Genomic DNA, 23,210 nt, shown 5'->3' with positions numbered 1-23,210 from the left:
ACACGGGGGACCTGCGAGACGTATGGGAAAACAAAGCAGGGCATACAAGATCGATCTACGGATCACGGAGTCGCACCCCAACGCGGGACGATGATCGTCACGCCGGATATACCGAAAGCAAATCCGGCCGGGCCGAATACAGCAGACAAGACTCTTATGAACTGCGTCGTGATATAGCCCGGCAAAGAGGCGCCGCACACCCCCTATGCTTCACTGATGAAGTAATGGTTCACGAATTCCCAGAGGGTTTTAAACCTGTAAATATTGAATCATATGATTGTACAACAGACCCCGCGATATGGATCGAGGATTTCCTCCTCCACATCCACATGGCTCCCGGTGATGATCTACATGCCATCAAGTACCTCCCACTAAAACTCAAAGGACTAGCTCGGCATTGGCTAAATAGCTTGCCAGCAGACTCCATTGGCAGTTGGGAGGACTTGGAAGATGCATTCCTTGACAACTTCCAGGGCACTTATGTGCGGCCACCAGATGCTGATGACTTGAGCCATATAATTCATCAGCCAGGGGAATCGGCCAGGAAATTCTGGACCAGGTTCCTAACTAAGAAAAACCAAATTGTCGACTGTCCGGATGCAGAGGCCTGAGCGGCATTCAAGCATAACATCCGTGACGAGTGGCTCGCCCGGCACCTCGGCCACGAGAAGCCGAAGTGTATGGCAGCCCTCACGACACTCATGACCCGCTTTTGCGTGGGCGAAGATAGCTGGCTGGCTCGCAGCAACAACACATCAAGGAATCCTGGCACTTCAGATACCAAAGATACTAACGGCAGACCACGTCGCAATAGACACAAGCGCCACAACAACGGCGATAACGCCGAAGATATGGTAGTCAATGCCGGATTCAGTGGCTCTAAATCCGGTCAGCGGAAAATCCATTCAAAAGAAGTACTCCGGGCCCGTCCAGTTTAGACAGCATACTCGATCGCTCGTGTCAAATTCACGGCACCCCCGATAAGCCAGCCAATCACATTAACAGAGAATGCTAGATGTTCAAGCAGGCCGGCAAGTTGAATGCCGAAAACAAGGACAAGGGGCTGCATAGCAACGACGAGGAGGAGCCCCGGCCGCCGAACACGGGAGAACAGAAGAGGTTCCCCCCACAAGTGAAAACGGTGAACATGATATACACAACCCACATTCCCAAGAGGGAATGGAAGCGTGCACTAAGGGACGTCTATGCGATGGAGCCAGTCGCCCCAAAGTTCAACCCATGGTCCTCTTGTCTGATCACCTTCGATCGCAGGGACCACCCCACTAGTATCCGTCATGGCAGATTTGCCGCATTGGTCCTCGACCCCATCATTGACGGATTTCACCTCACCCGAGTCCTTATGGACGGCGGCAGCAGCCTGAACCTGCTCTATCAGGATACAATGTGCAAAATGGGTATAGACCCCTCGAGGATCAAACCCACTAAAACCACCTTTAAAGGCGTCATCCCAGGTGTAGAGGCCCATTGCACGGGCTCAATCACACTGGAAGTGGTCTTTGGATCTCCGGACAACTTCCGAAGCGAGGAGTTAATCTTCGATATCGTCCCGTTCCGCAGTGGCTATCACGCACTGCTTTGACGAACCGCATTTGCCAGATTCAATGCGGTGCCGCATTATGCATACCTCAAGCTCAAGATGCCAGGACCTCGGGGGGTTATAACAGTCAATGGAAACACAGAACGCTCACTCCGCACGGAGGAGCACACTGCGGCCCTCGCAGCAGAAGCACAAAGCAGCCTTTTAAGGCAAACCGCCAATTCGGCGATAAAGCCCCCGGACACCTTCAAGCAAGTCCGGAGTAACCTGCAACAGGATCGCCTGGCATGTTCAGAGCTCGCCTAGCAATTCGGCCTCCGTCCTAGTCCCAGTCAAGAGACGAAATCTATGTCGTGCATACATAATTACGCACTAAAAATACCATCGGCATAGGCGGAGGCATGGCCAGGGCACGTCCCACAATGCGGTTCAACCACCCCAGGGGTTGTATACCTTCATAATTTTCTCTCTATCAGGACCTTACTGTCTGGAAGCCCTTTTCGGCAGTCTGATTGCTGGACGCATTACGGAAGAAAATACCAAGGAAGCAAGAAGCTCTGACGTACATGGGAATCCCCAGGTGGTCTCTGATAACGATCGAAATACCTGATTTAAATACCCATACGCAGCTTGCCCTTGGATAGGACATGTCAAATAGTCCTATTTTTTTCTTATTGCACTACTTGTATCCGTACGCTTTGACGTACTATTTAATAACAATGCATAGCGTTAGCCTGTTATTGCATTACCCTTCCGTTTTTCTTTCTCTTGTCTGCTTAATTATGACAGATTGCACCCGTACATTCTGGTATGACCAGTACGCCAGGGGCTTCAGTATACCCCATAAACATGGCGAGAGAAGTCCGAACACTTTCGACAGTGCGGCACCCCGAACTTATAGCACTATATGCATCAGCTCCGAATCATGTCTTGGGTCAATAGTTGGGTTTGCCCGGCTCCCATATTTTGCTACCTTATGTTCTGCAATATCGGCTAAGGTAGCGCTGGGAGAACTACTGCGATTGTGTCCTGGTTCTTCCGGACGAGCACCTCAGTAGAGAAAGCCGAAAACTGACTGTCATGATAAGGCGAGAGCTGGTCGCTGTTCGAGAGGCCTCAAGTCCTTAATGACTTTTTTCCGCTTCGGGCGAGTAGTCGGCCTTGCCCGACTTAGGCGTATATAGCGCCCCAAATTCGGCCTTCCGAATACTAGGGGCTTTTCCAAAATTTAAAATTGTAGACTTCTATGGCTAAGTGGGAGTGATAAAGCTTTATAGTCCGATATCCTGGTTCGCTGTGCTGAACACCTCCTTCGAAGGACCCAAAATTGGGATAAAGAGTGCTCAGGTTTATCCCGAACACCCCAGTACTAGTTACATGGGGGCAGAAGCCAACGACTGGCCAACTCTCAGATTTCATAAACGGCCGCACAGAAGGTAATATTTTAAATCAACAAGCGTTGCATAGCGCAAATGAACTCGTTTCACATTACGGGGTCACATGAGTACACTCATTCGAATATTACATCCTTAGCACATTCCTCCGCCACAAGGCGGGAACCCTTCAGGACACTGTCATAATACATTTTGGGGTAGCGATGCTCCTTGCCTTCCGGCGGCCCCTCCTTCACCAGCTTTACGGCGTCCAGCTTCGGCCAGTGCACCTTCGCCCGGGCAAAAGCCCTGCTCGCACCCTCGATGCAGATGGACCGCCTTATGACTTCAAGCCGTGGGCAGGCATTGACAAGCCGCCTCACCAAACCGAAGTAGCTATCAGGCAGGGGATCGCCAGGCCACATCCGGACTATAAGACCCTTCATGGCCTGTTCGGCCGCCTTATGGAGCTCAACCAGTTGCTTCAGCTAGACGCTCAAGGGCATTGGGTGTTCGGTCCTAGTATACTGAGACCAGAACAACTTCTCCGTCGAGCTCCCCTCATCAGCCCGGTAGAATTCCGCGGCATCTGACACACTGCGGGGTAGATCTGCGAACGCTCCTGGAGAGCTCTGAACTCGGGTAAGTAAAAGGAAAGTTTCCTTCACATGCTTGCTTTGCATAATGAATGCCCTACCCGCTGCTATCTTCTTAACCGCCTCAATTTCCTGGAGGGCCTTGTGGGCTTCAGCCTTGGCGTTTGGTGCGCTTTCGAGGGCCTTCGCAAGCTTGGACTCTCGTGTCTTAGAGTCAAGCTCCAAGGACTCGTGTTTTTTGGCGAGAGCCTGGAGCTCTTGCTACACCTTGCCTACCCGGGCTTCTTGCTTTTCTCGCTCGATGCGCTCCTTGGCCGCTTTGTCTTCGGCCTCCGATAGCGCCTTCTTCAGGGTTGCCACTTCGGTCGTGGCCCCTGGCAAATTCATGATGATCATATTATTTTACAACCAAATTTCTTTTTAATATACAGGCGGGGTATCGCTTACCTTTGTTCTCTTCGAGCTGCCTCCTCGTAAGGCCGAGCTCTTCCTTGGACCGCTCAAGGTCCTGCTTCAGTGCAGCGACCTCCGCAGTGCGTGCGGCAGCGGCCAGCAGTGAAGCCTGAGTATGCACATAGACATATTCTGATTAGACTCCTGTGGTCATTATTTGATCCTCTATTTTGCCTTTCTTCGCGAACGCCAAACAGAGCATCAGGGGCTACTGTCTATGCGGCAATATTTTCTTATAATTACTTACCTGAAAGCCTGTTAGGAGGCTGGCACAGGCTTCAGTCAGTCCGCTTTTGGCCGACTGAACCTTCTCAATCACCGCACTCATGATAGGGCGGTGCTCTTCGTCGATGGAAGCGCCACGAAGCGCTTCCAGCAAGTTGTTCGGTGCCTCTGGATGGACAGAGGCCACCGGCACAGGCAGCTTGCCCCTCTTAACGAGGGATCGCCTGACAGAGTCCGGAACCACTGGAGGTTCCGGCACAGTGTTCGGCTGGGGGCCGAATTTGGAGCCCATGGGAGTCTTGCTCCCCTTGCGCCCAGGGTCCGGAATGTCCCCTTGAGGCGCCTCCAAGACTACCTCCCCTCGGCTCGGTGCCCTTTGAGAAAACACCTCGACGTTGTCCGTAGGGCGAGGGGAGGAGGCGGTCGGAAGTGAATCGCTATTCATATCCGACGGGTCTAAAGAACCATCCGACGAAGATACGTCGATATGGGCTCGGGACGGACTGCATAATCATGGTCGGCGAGATCAGAAGCAATGCAATAAAACATACTATGAATTACTATGGTATCCGGATACTTACGACTTCGCCAGGGGCTTGTCCCTGGGCAACCGCTCGTCGTCGCTATAGGCGGCCGTCGTGGAGCAGTCCGGGAGGAGGGTCCTTCCCTTCTTGGACCCTTCGGCCTCCCAGGATGGGGCAGCCTTCCTTTTCTTGTCTCCCCTGGCTGGGGGGAGAGAACTTAGCTCTTCCTCCTCCTCGTCTTCCTGGGAGGAGTGCGCCTCGGAGTTTTCGGACGATGAGTCCGATATAACCTTGCACCGGAGACCCCTCCGGGTCCCCGTGGTCTTCTTCTTGGCCTTCTTCACCGGCACCTCGTAAGGCGCCGGAACCAGCATTTCTATCAGGAGAGCATCTGCTGGATCTTCGGGCAGGGGGGCTGGACAATCAATCTGCTCCGCTGTCTCTACCCAGTCCTGTTAAATGGCGTGGAGGCTTAGATCCCGCACATGGTTAAACTGGGGAAAATAAACATCTTATGAGATATAAAAGACTTACCGGATTGGCAGGGCGCTTTGCGCTGAGTCCGTGGTCCTCGGTAAGGGGAGGAGGTACCTCGGCGCCCTTGAATAGCACATTCCAGATGTCCTTGTGCGTCGTGTCGAAGAGCTCCCGCAACGTCTGGTGCTCGGCCGGGTCGAACTCCCACAAATTGAATGCCCGTCGTTGACACGGGAGGATCCGGCGGAAGAGCATGACCTGGACCATGTTGACAAGCTTGATTTTCTTGCTCATCATGTTTCTGATGCAATTCTGGAGTCCGGTCAGCTCCACCGATGAACCCCAGGACAGGCCCTTCTCTTTCCAGGAGGTGAGCCACGTGGGGATTCCGGATCGGAATTCGGGGGCCGCCACCCAGTTGGTGTCGCGCGGCTCGGTGATGTGGAACCACCCCGATTGCCACCCCTTTATGGTCTCCACATAGGAGCCTTTGAGCCAGGTGACGTTAGGCATTTTGCCCACCATGGCGCCTCCGCATTCCGCTTGCTGGCCGACCACCACCTTTGGTTTAACATTGAATGTCTTCAGCCATAGGCCGAAGTGGGGCCTGATGCCGAGGAAGGCCTCGCACACGACGATAAACGCTGAGATGTTGAGGATGAAATTGGGGGCCAGATCGTGGAAGTCCAGCCCGTAGTAGAATATGAGCCCGCGGACAAATGGGTGGAGGGGAAATCCCAGTTCGCGGACGAAGTGGGTCAGAAAAACCACCCTCTCATGGGGTTCTGGTGTAGGGACGATCTGCCCCGCATCTGGTAGCCGGTGTACGATATCTGCGGCTAGATATCCGGCTCCCCGTAGCTTTGTGATGTTCTCCTTCGTGACGGAGGACACCATCCACTTGCCTCCTGCTCCAGACATGCTTGGAGTGGTTTGAGGAGAAAAACGCGAACTTGAGCGCTGGAGCTCGAGTGCGCAAGAATGGATGAGCAAGGAGGAAGAAGGTGTGGGTGAAAAGCGTGAATCCTTGTCCCTTATAAGGGCGGAAGAAGCTATGCGCCTCTCCACCTACCTGGTAAACTCGCTTATTCCCCAAGCGCCGTAATTGATGGCGCGGTTGGGTTACCCACACCCGTATTGATGAGAGTCCTGTGATAAGGGGACACCATCTCTGCTTCGACAAGACGTGCCAAGAAAACCGCCTCGCAATATGTGCAGTAGCTGGTTGAGAAAAACGGTTCGAATAATGACCGGGCCGTGGTATGATGTCATGCTGCCGAACATCTCAGCAGATTAGATTCATGGAAATATTATTCTCTCTACGGTGGTATATGGAATTTGTTTTGCAGAGCCGGACACTCCTTGTGTTCAAAATCATCTACGGAGTATTCGAAGGAGGAACCCGCCTTGCAATGCCGAAGACAATCTGCGCGCCGGACTAATCGTCATTGAAGCCTGGTTCAGGGGCTACTGAGGGGGTCCTGGATTAGGGGGTCCTCGGATGGCCGGACTATATACTTTAGCCGGACTGTTGGACTATGAAGATACAAGATTGAAGACTTCGTCCCGCGTCTAGATGGGACTCTCCTTGGCGTGGAAGGCAAACTTGGCAATACGGATATGTAGATCTCCTCCCTTGTAACCGACTCTGTGTAACCCTAGCCCCCTCCAGTGTCTATATAAACCGAAGGGTTTAGTCCGTAGGACAAGAACAATCATACCATAGGCTAGCTTCTAGGGTTTAGCCTCTACGATCTCGTGGTAGATCAACTATTGTAATACTCATATCATCAAGATCAATCAAGCAGGAAGTAGGGTATTACCTCCATCGAGAGGGCCCGAACCTGGATAAACATCGTGTCCCCCGCCTCCTGTTACCATCCGCCTTAGACGCACAGTTCGGGACCCCCTACCCGAGATCCGCCAGTTTTGACACCGACACCGGTTCCCAGGAAGGCTGCAGCCATCGCTGGTATGCCAGGTCGTGTGCCGTGGTCAAGGGCAGGAGGTGAGCGGCCCGAGGTCCAGTAAGAGCCCCTGAGGCGCGATGCTCAGGAGGTCCCCTTTAGCTCCCAAGCAGCCGTGGTAAGGCAAGAAAGGGAGGCGACGTTGCCGCAACAGGGTTGCGGCGTGCGTGACCCTTAGGCTCCAATGATTTAGCCAATCTAAGCACGAGACTTATCTTGGTGGTTTGGGGTCGAGTCCTTGTGTTGCGCCTCGCTAATGCGTAGCTAGGCCAGGCACATGCGAGCCTTCCCCTCTTCTCCACGCTCTCCTTTAGGCTCTACGTTCTCAGGTCCCGGCCCTCGAGCGAGCTCAGCCGCCGCTGGTATGCCAGGTCGCGTGCCGTGGTCAAGGCAAGGGGGTGAGGGCTGGAGAGCCAGTAAGAGCTCCTGAGACGCGATGCTCAGGAGCCCCCCTTTTAACGCGCAAGCGGATCGCATGGGAGAAAAGGGAGCTCGTGGTGCCGCCTGCTGTCACCTTCATGAGATTCTTGCAATCCAGCACAAGGAGAAAAGCAGCCCGCCGTTGCCGGTCGGCTATCGGTTACTTCATGAGGGGACGAAGGCACTGAGGGCCTGGTGAGGTGACGTGCGTGGGGCGTGCCGTGAGCCAGAGCTCGACCGCTCAGATTTGTCAACGTTGCAGGGACGGACCCATGCACAAGCGTCGTGCCAACGTGAGTAGCCCCCGCGGGGGGGCGAGAGTCAAGTAGATAATGGTTATAGGTAGATTAGGTCTGGAATGCATACTGGCTTAGGTAAATGCAGGGAAGATACGCGCCACTGGGTCCGGCCCGAGCGGCTTGGGGATGATGCAGCCCGAGGGGCGCTCCCAGCAAGGTAAGCGAAAGACATAAGGAAAAGGATGCATGCCACAGGGACGAACCCACGCTGCCTGGGAATGATGCAACCCGAGGGGTGCTCCCAACTAAACAAACTTGGAAAATGTCACCTGGTCCTGTTGATGAAGAGATGTTGGGGCAGCTGAAGGTACGCGGTGAAGGAGTTGCTCCTCATGAGCCACTGGGGCCCTGAGCCTCAGGAGGCTCTAGGTGTCCAGGCGGTTCCTTGAGGACCGTCTCCATCTCCGTCAGCACCGCGTGGTGCCTGGCCTCCTGAGCCGCCAGGATGCGCCGCAAGTTGCGCTGATAGGTGGACGACACGCTCGGCAGGCCAAAAGGCATGCAAACGTAGCTGTGCGGTGGACCCTCGCAGTGGCCCACGCGCGAAGGCCAGAAAGGCTCCTGAGATGCGGCCCTGTTGAGCCCTGGGACGTTGATGCAGACGCGCAGCCCAACATCCTCGCCTTGATGGGGTGTTGCGCCTAGTGAGTGGCGGTCGCCACGCATGGCCCTTGCGTCTTGCAGTTCCTGAGTGGTCTTGGTGATGAACTCCTGAGCGGTGGGCGCTCCTCGCCCTGTGTCCTCCTGAGGGAAACGTGCCATGAAGCACGCCTCCAAGTGGTGCCCAAGCGCCTCCCTCGTGATGTTGGCAAGGTCTGAGGCCCTCCAGAAGAGAGCCCCCGAGCCTTGCCCGAGAAGGGCGCCGGCGCGCCTTCCTATGAGATGGATGGAGGCGCCCCTGCAGCGGGCGCTGATCCGGACGAGGTTCCATTCGCGACGCCACCCTCTTGAGGTCCTGCACGGTGCAACCGCTTCTTCTTCTTCTTGGGGGGTGGCCTCAGGAGGGCACTCTCCCTTGCTGTCGGGGTCGTCGATTGCTGCGGCTTGAAAGGCACGCTCGAGGGAGCACACCGTGTCTCTTTCTTCACATGGAACCGTGATGATTCAGCCACTTCCCGGCATCTTGAGGACATTGTAGCCATGATGGGTCACCGCCATGAACTTGCCCAGGGCTGGATACCCGAGGATGGCGTTGTACGGCAGGCGGATGTGCGCGACGTCGAAGTCGATGAGCTCGGTGCGGTATTTCTTGCATTCTCCGAAGGTCACACGGAGGCGGACCTGCCCTATCGACGTGGTGGAGCCGGCGGTCACTCCTGAGAAAGGCTTGGTAGGCTGAAGATGGTCATACGACACTTGGAGGTTGTCGAACGTGTCGACAGACAGGACGTTGAGCCCTGCACCACCGTCGATGAGGGTTTTGGTGACTTGCACGTTGCTGATGACCGGGGAACAAAGCATCAGGAGGGCGCCAGCGGTGGCTGCGCACTTGAGCTGATCCGTTGAACTGAAGGTGATGGCGCACTGGGACCACCTGAGAGGGCGTGTGGTCTCAAGCTTGGGGAGGACTCCATTCACTTCACGAGCAAACTGTTTGAAGATACGCTGCGAGGCTGAAGCCTGAGCTCCGCCTAAGATGCAGGCGATAGCACGTGGCTCCTGGAAGCCCCCAGCCCCCTCGTCTTGATGGTTGTCGTCATTCCTTCTTGGTGGTGGCGGTAGTGGGGGAAGATCGGCGTTGCCCTGAGGATGATCTTCACGAGGCTGGTCCCTCCAGGCGCCCTCGCGAGGCTGCTCCTGCCAGCGGTCCTCACGAGGTCGGTCGCGCCACTCCTGGCGCAGGCCATGGTCGTCCCAGCGTACGCCACCACGTCCTCCTCCCCGGCCGTAGCCCCGGTCGTTGCGCTCGGGGCGTCGACCAAAGCGTCCGTCTCGAATGGCTCTGAGCTCTTGACAGACGCTGGTGTTGTGGGTATACAGGTTATGGAAGGCGTAGAACGGTCGACTGCTCTTGGATGACTCGGGCTGGTCTCTGCCGCGCTTGGTGTCTGGTTCCGCTGCGAGCACGGCTGCTCCCTTGCACTTCACGTCCTTGGCCTTGGCTTTCTTCTCCTCCGTGTCTGCAGCCGGGAGCTCGAGGAGGGAGAGGCGCCCTTCCTCAGCTCTTGCGCACTTGGTCGCCAGGTTGAACAGCTCCTGAGATGTGCACAGCTCCTCCTGGATAGCGAGCTCCTCCTTCATCTTGACACCGCGGACGCCATTAGAGAACGCGGAGATGATGGCCTTGTCCGTCACCTTGGGGATCTTGAGACGAACGTTGTTGAAGCGCTGGATGTACTTCTGGAGGGTCTCTCCTGGTTGTTGCATGAAGAGACGCAGGTCTCCCGCGGCCGGTGGGTGGTCGCGAGTGCCCTGGAAGTTGGCGATGAAGCTGTCGCGCATCTCGTCCCAGGAGGAGATCGAGCCTGGAGGCAGGTTCAGGAGCCACGAACGGGCGACGTCTTTGAGCTCCATGGGGAACCAGTTCGCCATGACTTTCTCATCACCGTTGGCCGCCTCGACGCTCAGCTTGTAGAGCTGCAGGAACTCCGCGGGGTCGGGGGTGCCATTGTAGCGAGGAGGCAGATCCGGCTTGAACTTGCCCGACCAGGCGACGCTACGCAGCTCGGGTGTGAAGGCGCTGCAGCTGATACGTCTCCAACGTATCTATAATTTTTGATTGCTCCATGCTATATTATCTTCTGTTTTGGACATTATTGGGCTTTATTATTCACTTTTATATTATTTTTGGGACTAACCTATTAACCGGAGGCCCAGCCCAGAATTGCTGTTTTTTGCCTATTTCAGAGTTTCGCAGAAAAAGAATATCAAACGGAGTCCAAACGGAATGAAACCTTCGGGAACGTGATTTTTGGAACGAACATGATCCAGGAGACTTGGAACCTAAGTCAAGGAAGCTTCGAGGAAGCCACGAGGTAGTGGGGCCCACCCTCGTGGGCCCCACGTTGCTCCACCGACGTACTCCTTCCTCCTATATATACCTACGTACCCCCAAACGATCAGATACGGAGCCAAAAACCTAATTCCAATGCTGCAACCTTCTGTACTCACGAAATCCCATCTTGGGGCCTGTTCCGGAGCGCCGCTGGAGGGGGCATCGATCATGGAGGGCTTCTACATCAACACCATAGCCCCTCCGATGAAGTGTGAGTAGTTTACCTCAGACCTTCAGGTCCATAGTTAGTAGCTACATGGCTTCTTCTCTCTTTTTGGATCTCAATACAATGTTCTCCCCCTCTCTCGTTGAGATCTATTCGATGTAATCTTCTTTTTGCGGTGTGTTTGTTGAGACCGATGAATTGTGGGTTTATGATCAAGTTTATCTGTGAACAATATTTGAATCTTCTAAATTCTTTTCTGTATGATTGGTTATCTTTGCAAGTCTCTTCGAATTATCAGCTTGGTTTGGCCTACTAGATTGATCTTTCTTGCGGTGGGAGAAGTGCATAGCTTTGGGTTCAATCTTGCGGTGTCCTTTCCCAGTGACAGTAGGGGCAGCAAGGCACGTATTGTATTGTTGCCATCGAGGATAACAAGATGGGTTTTTTATCATATTGCATGAATTTAGCCCTCTACGTCATGTCATCTTGCTTAAGGTGTTACTCTGTTCTTATGAACTTAATACTCTAGATGCATGCTGGATAGCGGTCGATGTGTGGAGTAATAGTAGTAGATGCAGGCAGGAGTCGATCTACTTGTCTCGGACGTGATGCCTATATACATGATCATACCTAGATATTCTCATAACTGTGCTCAATTCTGTCAATTGCTCAACAGTAATTTATTCACCCACTGTAAAATACTTATGCTCTTGAGAGAAGCCACTAGTGAAACCTATGGCCCCCGGGTCTATCTTCATCATATTAATCTTCCAACACTGTGCATCTTTATCATAAAAATACCAAAAATATTATCCTATTGTATCTATCAGATCTCACTCTCGTAAGTGACCGTGTAGGGATTGCCAACCCCTTATCACATTGGTTGCGAGGATTTATTTGTTTTGTGTAGATACGAGGGACTCACACGTAGCCTCCTACTGGATTGATACCTTGGTTCTCAAAAACTGAGGGAAATACTTACGCTACTTTGCTGCATCACCCTTTCCTCTTCAAGGGAAAACCAACGCAGTGCTCAAGAGGTAGCAAGAAGGATTTCTGGTGCCGTTGCCGGGGAGGTATACGCAAAAGTCAACATACCAAGTACCCATCACAAACCCTTATCTCCCGCATTACATTATTTGCCATTTGCCTCTCGTTTTCCTCTCCCCCACTTCACCCTTGCCGTTTTATTCGCCCTCTCTTTTTCGTTCGCCTCTTTTTCGCTTGTTTCTCGTTTGCTCGTGTGTTGGATTGCTTGTTTGCCACGATGGCTCTACCTAGATTTGGTGATCTTCACCTTAAAAGATTAGAAGAGATCGAAAGCAACGTCATGAGTTTTATGGTTTTGCAATTTGAATATAATAATTTCTTCATAAACGAGCTTAAGGAACAAAAAAGCTTTATAAGTTATATGAAGAAAGAGCTCGATGATATGTCTAAAGAATTTGATGGTTTGAGATCCCAAATTGCTCGTCTTGAGAAGTTGATAACTCAAATATCGGATAAGCAGGCTACCTTAGTTAATAAGATGGCCGCTAAACCGGATTTCTATGAAAATAAATATGAATATCTAAAAGTTATTGATGTGTCCCCTATTAAATGTTTGTTTTGCAATATGAATCTTGATAATGATGGGACTGAATATGTTCCACCTTTACCTAGAAGGCGTTCCAAAAATTCGGAGTTTTTAGATCTTGATGCTAAAATTGATAAAAGTGGGATTCAAGAAATCAAAACCCTAGATATTAATAAACCCACCATTTTGGATTTCAAGTAATTTAATTATGATAGTTGCTCTTTGATAGATTGTATTTCCTTGTTGCAATCCGTGCTAAATTCTCCTCATGCTTATAGTCAAAATAAAGCTTTTACCAAACATATCGTTGATGCTTTGATGCAATCTTATAAAGAAAAACTTGAGTTGGAAGTTTCTATCCCTAGAAAACTATATTTTGAGTGGGAACCTACAATTAAAATTAAGATTAAGGATCATGAGTTCCATGCTTTATGTGATTTGGGTGCTAGTGTTTCCACTATTCCCAAAACTTTGTGTGATTTGCTAGGTTTCCATGATTTTGATGATTGCTCTCTAAACTTGCACCTTGCGGATTCCACTATTAAGAAACCTATGGGAAGAATTAATGATGTTCTTATTGTTGAAAATAGGAATTATGTGCCCGTAGATTTTATCGTTCTTGATATAGATTGCAATCCTTCATGTCCTATTATTCTTGGTAGTCCTTTCCTTAGAACGATTGGTGCAATTATTGATATGAAGGAAGGGAATATTAGATTCCAATTTCCATTAAAGAAAGGCATGGAACACTTCCCTAGGAAGAAAATAGAATTACCATATGAATCTATTATGAGAGCCAATTATGGATTCCCTGCCATAGATGGCAATACCTAGATCTATCCTTGCGTTTATGCCTAGCTAGGGGCGTTAAACGATAGCGCTTGTTGGGAGGTAACCCAATTTTATTTTTAGTTTTTTGCTTTTTGATTCTGTTTAGGAATAAATACTTGATCTATCCTCTGGTTAGATGTGTTTTTATGTTTTAATTAGTGTTTGTGCCAAGTTAAACCTATAGGATCTTCTTGGATGATAGTTATTTGATCTTCCAGACATTTCCAGAAACTTTCTGTTCACGAAAATAATTGTTAAAATCAGCAGAACGTGATAAAATATTGATTCCAATTGCTTCTGATCAATAAGCAAATTTTCTAGGTCTTCCTATTTTGGATGATTTTTTGGAGTTCCAGAAGTTTGCGTTAGTTACAGATTACTACAGACTGTTCTGTTTTTGACAGATTCTGTTTTTCGTGTGTTGTTTGCTTATTTTGATGAATCTATGGCTAGTAAAAGAGTTTATAAACCATAGAGAAGTTGGAATACAGTAGGTTTAACACCAATATAAATAAATAATGAGTTCATTACATTACCTTGAAGTGGTGTTTTGTTTTCTTTCGCTAACGGAGCTCACGAGATTTTCTGTTAAGTTTTGTGTTGTGAAGTTTTCATGTTTTGGGTGAAAGATTTGATGGATTATGGAACAAGGAGTGGCAAGAGCCTAATCTTGGGGATTCCCATGTCACCCCCAAGATAATCTAAGGACACCTAAAAGCCAAAGCTTGGGGACGCCCCAGAAGTCTGCTTCCATCGGTAACTTTACTTGGAGCTACATTTTTTTTCACCACATGATATGTGTTTTGCTTGGAGCGTCTTGTATGATTTGAATCTTTGCTTTTTATTTTAACGCAATCATCCTTTCTGTACACACCTTTTGAGAGAGACACACATGATTTCGAAATTATTAGAATACTCTTTGTGCTTCACTTATATCTTTTGAGTTAAATAGTTTTGCTCTAGTACTTCACTTATATCTTTTAGAGCATGGTGGTGGATTTGTTTTATAGAAACTATTGATCTCTCATGCTTCACTTAGATTATTTTGATAGTCTTAAATAGCATGGTAATTTTCTTAAATAATCCTAATATGCTAGGTATTCAAGATTAGTAAAAACTTTCTTATGAGTGTTTTGAATACTAAGAGAAGTTTGATCTTGATGATTGTTCTGGGATATGGAGGTAGTGATATTAAAGTTGTGCTAGTTGAGTAGTTGTGATTTGAGAAATACTTGTGTTGAAGCTTGCAAGTCCCGTAGCATGCACGTATGGTAAACGTTATGTAACAAATTTGAAACATGAGGTGTTCTTTGATTGTCCTCCTTATGAGTGGCGGTCGGGGACGAGCGTTGGTCTTTTCCTACCAATCTATCCCCCTGGGAGCATGTGGGTAGTGCTTGGTTTTTTATGACTTGTAGATTTTTGCAATAAGTATGTGAGTTCTTTATGACTAATGTTGATTCCACGGATTAGACGCACTCTCACCTTTCCATCATTGCTAGCCTCTTCGGTACCGTGCATTGCCCTTTCTCACATTGAGAGTTGGTGCAAACTTCGCCGGTGCATCCAAACCCCGTTATATGATACGCTCTTTCACACATAAACCTCCTTATATCTTCCTCAAAACAGCCACCATACCTACCTATTATGGCATTTCCATAGCCATTCCGAGATATATTGCCATCCAACTTTCCACCATTCCGTTTATCATGACACGTTCATCATAGTCATATTGCTTAGCATGATCATGTAGTTGACATAGTATTTGTGGGAAAGCCACCGTTCATAATTCTTCCATACATGTCACTTTTGGTTCATTGCATATCCTGGTACACTGCCGGAGGCATTCATGTAGAGTCATACCTTGTTCTAGTATCGAGTTGTAATCATTGAGTTGTAAATAAATAGAAGTGTGATGATCATCATTTAATAGAGCATTGTCCCCCCCAAAAAAAGAGAGAAAGGCCAAATAAAAAAAAGAAGGCCCAGAAAAAGGGAAATAAAAAGGGGCAATGCCACTATCCCTTTTTCCACACTTGTGCTTCAAAGTAGCACCATAATCTTCATGATAGAGAGTCTCTTGTTTTGTCACTTTCATATACTAGTGGGAATTTTTCATTATAGAACTTGGCTTGTATATTCCAACAATGGGCCTCCTCAAGTGCCCTAGGTCTTCGTGAGCAAGAAAGTTGGATGCACACCCACTTAGTTTCTTTTGTTGAGCTTTCATACATTTATAGCTCTAGTGCATCTGTTGCAGGGCAATCACTACTCCTTGCATTAACATCAATCGATGGGCATCTCCATAGCTCACTGATTAGCCTCGTTGATGTGGGACTTTCTCCTTTTTTATCTTCTCCACATAACCCCCATCATTATACTCTATTCCACCCATAGTGCTATATCCATGGCTCACGCTCATGTATTGCGTGAAGGTTTATAAAGTTTGAGATTACTTAAGTATGAAACAATTGCTTGGCTTGTCATCGGGGTTGTGCATGATGAGAGCATTCTTGTGTGACGAAAATGGAGCATGACTAAACTATATGATTTTGTAGGGATGAACTTTCTTTGGCCATGTTATTTTGAGAAGACATAGTTGCTTAGTTAGTATGCTTGCAGTATTATTATTTCTATGTCAATATTAAACTTTTGTCTTGAATCTTTCGGATCTGAATATTCATACCACAATTAAGAAGAGTTACATTGAAATTATCCCTAGGAGCATTCCGCATCAAAAAATTTGTTTTTATCATTTACCTACTCGAGGACGAGCAGGAATTAAGCTTGGGGATGCTTGATACGTCTCCAACGTATCTATAATTTTTTATTTCTCCATGCTATATTATCTTCTGTTTTGGACATTATTGGGCTTTATTATTAACTTTTATATTATTTTGGAGACTAACCTATTAACCGGAGGCCCAGCCCAGAATTGTTGTTTTTTTGCCTATTTCAGAGTTTCGCAGAAAAAGAATATCAAACGGAGTCCAAACGGAATGAAACCTTCGGGAACGTGATTTTTGGAACGAATATGATCCAGGAGACTTGGACCCTAAGTCAAGGAAGCTTCGAGGAAGCCATGAGGTAGGGGGGTGTGCCTAGCCCCCACCCCCCTAGGCGCGCCCTCCACCCTCATGGTCCCCACGTTGCTACGCCGACGTACTCCTTACTCCTATATATACCTACGTACCCCCAAACAATCAGATACGGAGCCAAAAACCTAATTCCACCGCTGCAACCTTATGTACCCATGAGATCCCATCTTGGTGCCAGTTCCGGAGCTCCGCCGGAGGGGGCATTGATCACGGAGGGCTTCTACATCAACACCATAGCCCCTCCGATGAAGTGTGAGTAGTTTACCTCAGACCTTCGGGTCCATAGTTAGTAGCTAGATGGCTTCTTCTCTCTTTTTGGATCTCAATACAATGTTCTCCCCCTCTCTCATGGAGATCTATTCAATGTAATCTTCTTTTTGTGGTGTGTTTGTTGAGACCGATGAATTGTGGGTTTATGATCAAGTATATCTATGAACAATATTTGAATCTTCTGAATTCTTTTATGTATGATTGGTTATCTTTGCAAGTCTCTTCGAATTATCAGTTTGGTTTGGCCTACTAGATTAATCTTTCTTCCAATGGGAGAAGTGCTTAGCTTTGGGTTCAATCATGCGGTGTCCTTTCCCAGTGACAGTAGGGGCAGCAAGGCACGTATTGTATTGTTGCCATCGAGGATAACAAGATGGGGTTTTTATCATATTTCATGAATTTATCCCTCTGCATCATGTCATCTTGCTAGGCGTTACTCTATTCTTATGAACTTGATACTCTAGATGCATGCTGGATAGCGGTCGATGTGTGGAGTAATAGTAGTAGACGCAGGCAGGAGTCGGTCTACTTGTCTCGGACGTGATGCCTATATACATGATCATACCTAGATATTCTCATAACTATGCTCAATTCTGTCAATTGCTCAAAAGTAATTTATTCACCCATGGTAAATCACTTATGCTCTTGAGAGAAGCCATTAGTGAAACCTATGGCCCCCGGGTCTATCTTCATCATATTAATCTTCCAACACGTAGTTATTTCCGTTGCCTTTTTACTTTGCTTTTATTTTACTTTGCATCTTTATCATAAAAATACCAAAAATATTATCCTATCATACCTATCAGATCTCACTCTCGTAAGTGACCGTGTAGGGATTGACAACCCCTTATCGTGTTGGTTGCGAGGATTTATTTGTTTTGTGTAGGTATGAGGGACTCGCGCGTAGCCTCCTACTGGATTGATACCTTGGTTCTAAAAAACTAAGGGAAATACTTACGCTACTTTGCTGCATCACCCTTTCCTCTTCAAAGGAAAACCAACGCAGTGCTCAAGAGGTAGCAGCAGCCAGCCGTGGTCACCGGGGCCCGTCTTGGAGAGCTTGGTCTTGACGCCCACGTGCCGCCACAGCAAGCGGCGCGAGGCCTTGCCACGGCAGACGATCCTGGCGCGGCGGTGCAAGGAGTGGTGGAGCGTTCTCTTGCGGTCGAGGAACTTCTTGGCAGCTTCTTTCTGCACGCGCGGGCGCCGGACGCGGTGGGTCGTGCCGTGGAGGCACGCGCCTTGGCCCCAGGGCACCGTCTTGGGGCAGACGTGGAGGAGGTGCTCCGTGAGCTACGTCGCTTGTAGCTGGCGGAGGGCGAGGCGGCGAAAGGGATGGCGCAGGGGAGCCTCCTGTGGCGCAGACAAGCTCGGTCATGCGGTCGAGCCAGTCCTCGTAGAGGTCGTCGACCGAGCGGTAGCAGGAGCTCATGCGCCATGAGGAGCGCGGCCCGTGCGTCCATGGGAGCGCGACGAGCGTGGGACGACGAACCAGGAGGAGTCGGCGATGGAGTGGCAGGGCGGCCGTCCCGCCGCATCGAGGGGTGTAGCGAGGACACTTGCTGCTCGTTCCCCGCCGGGCCGGTGGCGGCGTTGGCGGCAGGCGACGGAGAACGACGAGGTGGCCCACCGACGGGAGCCGTCTGTGCGACGCGGGTGGTGATGGCGGCCCGACGCTCAGCGCGAGCACGACGAGCGTCCGCCATGGAGATGACGGAGCGAGGCCACGTGGAGCGACGGAAGGGAAGCTTCTGCGCACCCCTACCTGGCGTGCCAAATGTCGGATCATGGGTTTTGGCAAAACCCTTAAGGTTCGAACTCTGGGGTGCGCGCGAAGTTCTTTCCCTCCTATCTATCTGTGCCCTAACTGGCTAAGATCTCGCGGACGAACTCAACAAACTCACAACAGAAAAGACACAAGATTTATATTGGTTCGGGCCACCGTTGTGGTGTAATACCCTACTCAAGTGGGGTGGTGGTGGATTGCCTCTTGGGCTGATGATGAACAGTACAAGGGGAAGAACTGCCTCCCGAGGTTGAGGTGTTCTTGTGCTCAGTGAACATGTGGGTGTGAGGATGGAAGATGGAATCGATCCCCTCAGGCTTGCTTGAGTTGCCTGCTACTGTGGTGGCTAGTCCTATTTATAGAGGCCCTGGTCCTCTTCCCAAATATTGAGCGGGAAGGGAGCCAACAACGGCCAATTTGAAAGGGGACATCTAGTACAACTTATCTTGACAAAAGCAGTCTTCGCCTGCAAAAGGCTCTGGTGGTGACACCGCCTTGGGCTCCATGGTGACCTCCGTCTTGCCCTCCTGCTGGTCTCGTTCTCGTTGCACTGATATGGAAATCTTTGCTTGATGCCTCGACACTCTGTGTCTGCGCTTGCCCCCTTAGCACCAAAGGGGAAACAAGGACGCTGCGCGTGCTGACGCCCGCCTGGCGCTCGCCTAATCTTGGTCGTCATGGCTCACGTCACGTGAACCTCGCGAGGTTTTCCCTGGCTTGATCTATCCTCTCCTCGCGAGGCAACCTGGTGAAGCCGCTCCTGAGGAGGTCTTGCGTCGTCCGCCTTGCGTGGCTTGGCCCCTCGTGAGGGTCTTGAATGCCTTGCTGATGAAGATGGGCCGTACAGGCCTGCTAGCACGGCCACGCCGCGGGCCGTAGGCAGGCAAGTCTGGGGACCCCCGTTCCCAGAACACCGACACACCTAGACGGAGGGAGTCGTACGAGATACGGTGGCACACTGACTTAGGTCGAATACAAGTGGCCAAAATTGTGTGCATGTTATAATAAGGATTCACTTAAAATAGTACGTGAGCGAACAGAGGGATCAATTGGACAGTGTTCCCGAGCAGTAGCGAGATGTGTGAGGTAAGATACACCGCTGGTGCTTTTAATTTTTCTTATTAATTTTTTTGTTTCACACTCTGACTGGTGGGACCCAACGTATTTCTACACCACTTTGGATAGTCTTACCAGCAAAGCCACATGACACGATTATGATTTAAATCCCAATGACTCCCACACACAAAAAAACACGGCATGCTTGTCACACGAATGCAGGAATGTATAAAAGGTTATTTTCCTCTCGTAGAACATAACGGGAGGGTTGTGTAGCTGGTTAGCCTGTTCGCTCATCAAACTTGAGGTCTCAGGTTTGATAACTACACTTGAGCATAATTCGTGCCAGGAGGATTCTTTGATTGCTCAAAATGGATGGATATGGAGCTATACGATCACCTGCAGCCTTTACGCTTGTTTTCTAGGGTTTGCGCTCTTCACACTCTCTCCAGTATATATATACACGCTGGAGCCTCGGCTCTTGTAGTTGCTCTCTTCACACTCTCTCACCCTCTCCAGATCTAAACAAGACTTCGTTGGCCTCTCTCTCTCCCCTCACTGCTGGTCTGCTTGTAGTTGCTCTCTTCACACTCTCTCACCCTCTCCAGATCTAAACAAGACTTCGTTGGCCTCTCTCTCTCCCCTCACTGCTGGTCTGCTTGTAGTTGCTCTCTTCACACTCTCTCACCCTCTCCAGATCTAAACAAGACTTCGTTGGCCTCTCTCTCTCCCCTCACCGCTGGTCAAAGAGCCGGCAGGATCCGTCCGCCGGGAAGGGAAGGAGGCTTAACGCTATCGCCGTCGGCAAGGGAGGGAATCCACTACCGGCGCAGCTGTTCACTTTCACCAAGTGGCGGTGCGGGTGGGCCTCCGACCCGTTCTCCTTCGCAGCCGTACATAGTGTGGGCCGAACGGCCTTCGGTCGCCCACCGAACCACACCCCAAGAACCTTAAGGTATAATTTACTTATTCCACATGCACTGCTCTAGCTACATGTGGGCTTTTTCCGCGTCTGCACTCGAATCTAGGTGTTGGATCAAACATGAAAGTAGTGCGGAAAGTTATATACCATGAATCTTGGACGTGGTTCAAAGAAGAAAGGAATGAGGGAAAGTAGTGGGAAAATTTGTATAGCATGAATCTAGGACGTGGTTCAAAAAGGAAAGGAAGGGGGAAAGTTGTGGGGAAAGTTGTATCGCATGAATCTAAGACGTGGTTCAAACAGGAAAGGAATGGGGGAAAGTAGTGGCGAAAGTTCTATAGCATAAATCCAGGACGTGGTTCAAAGAGGAAAGGAAGGGGGAAAGTACTAGTACAGACTGGCTATCCAGCACCTACGTTGGTCGAAAAGGGAAAACAATGACAAACGCAGTACACACATTTGTAACGAACTGATCTTTTGTTTTCGGGGACAAGGCTGTAGAGTTTGAGAAGGACTAGATTTGTGGCGCTCACATAGGGAAATGTGTCTAAACATAACAAAACTGGGACCAACACAAATATGCTCCTTGGTTGTTTGTTCTTTGTTGCAACAGACTGTGCAGCACCCCAGTACATCGGTAGATGCACATGGTGCTGGTGCGTCCACTATCCCGTGCAACTCTTTAGTTGTTGTTAATCTAAGGCCCTGTTTGGTTAAAAACTCCCGAGTCCCTACCTGCTTGGTTCCAGGGACTAAACATAGACTAGAGGTTATTAAATGACATGCTAAAAGACCATGTTACCCCTAGTAATGCACTAATAGGGACAAGGTGCGATGCGTGGCTGGGGCAACTATTGGAAAAAGTCCCAAAAAGACTCTCCCTCGGGGTCTTCTTTATTTAGTCCCAAATGCCCACTTCTAGTCCCTAAAAGTCCCTCCTGTTTGGTTTAGATGGGACTGACATGGAGTTTTTTTAGTCCCTCCACCAAAATGTCCCTGTAAACAAACACCCTCTAATAATGCCGCTGGAAAATTGATGCAATGCCACAGTTAAAAGCAAATTACATGTTTAACAAATTTTATTGTTAATATAATATCTCTGTTAATATTAATCAATGCCACCGTTTGAGAAATGCTACTGTCTTGCTTTCTTTCCCATTTAGATAAGGTAGATGCTTCTTTTTGTTGGCTTCTGTGTCATTCACCGTTATTGACCACTAGTTGTTTCCTTTGCACCTCTGTGTAAACATGGTTATCTACTTCACCTCATTGCCATTGTGACCTTTTGTTGCACTGCACAAAACATTTTTGTTTTAAGAGTGTTTTGTGCAGTTCAACCAAAATGTCACACCGACAACGTTGCTTGATTGCTTGATCTTAGTGGAACTGCACAAGAGGAGATCTTACTTCCTATCCGTGTTGGCAAATTTGGTTCAGATCTTCTTCTTGTGAGTTGTTTGAATTCCGCATCATGAGAGGTCAGTACTAGCCTTCTTTCACATGATTCTGAAGTGTTCTTTCATATGTTGTGCTACTTGTACAGTAATGTTGATTGATTTTAGTGAACTATACAAAAGGAGACAATACTTCCAATCTGTATGTGCACCGTAATATCCCATTGAGGTAAGATAAGGATATTTCACAACTGTTGGCCTGTATTTTGCCACTTTCATCAGAAAATTAATGTCATTGTTTAGTGTTATACTTGTGCAACCTAATTGACATGCCAAATCTTACATTGAAGGTGAAGCTTGTCTGTTATTGAACCAAGTGATGAAGGGGAAGAATAATCGGAAGAAAAACAAAAATCAACTCCCGGTGCTGTAATGAAGCACTGGAACTGTGATGACACAAGTAATGATATAGTTTTGCATCTTAATTTATTGCTATGGCTGGAACGAGCAAGTGTTTTGCCACTGATTTGATGCCACTCTTAATGTAATACATAATTATCTCTACTTGTGCAAACAGGGATCTTCTTTGAAGATACCATATATTTTAGTGGAACTGCACAAGAAGATGTTGGAAACATTAAACTAATCGAGGAGGACATAGTAAGCATGGCCACCACAGTAGATAGCCACAGATGGTTCCGAAGAAGTGCTTCATCTGTATGCTCTACACAATAAGCCTCCTGACAAAGGTTGGTACTCGCCCACTGATTTCATCCATATGATTGAGCTTTGTCATCTCTATTGGTGTTGTGCTACTGTTTAGATACTTTCATCAAAAATTGATATTGTCCTTGAGAAGTGCTTCATCTGTGCTGTTTTAAATATTTCCTTTCCTTTTTTTCGAGCAAACAGGGATGCTAGAATTTAGTTGTCCTCTTGTCTTTGCACAATAGGATCATCCTCCTATGAAGAAGAATATGGAGTACATGAAGTGACTAGTTTCGATTATGCCAGGATGAAGAAGCCCTGTCTATCTTCTCATCAGAAGGAGTAGTTGAAGGATGGTTACATTACCCCCCCACAAGACCAAACTAACTTCAGCTCAGAAGGACTGACAAATCTCCATTTTCTTGCTGTGATGCGCGAGTACAATGTTGTTCTAGGATTCTTTCCGGTGAGTTCCATTTTTCTAAAAGTGTGCTCTACATGGACCATGTAGGTGCC

This window comes from Aegilops tauschii, chromosome 4, assembly GCF_002575655.3.
Source record: "Aegilops tauschii subsp. strangulata cultivar AL8/78 chromosome 4, Aet v6.0, whole genome shotgun sequence".
Classification (NCBI taxonomy): domain Eukaryota; kingdom Viridiplantae; phylum Streptophyta; class Magnoliopsida; order Poales; family Poaceae; genus Aegilops; species Aegilops tauschii.
Note: the sequence above shows the minus strand (reverse complement) of the source record.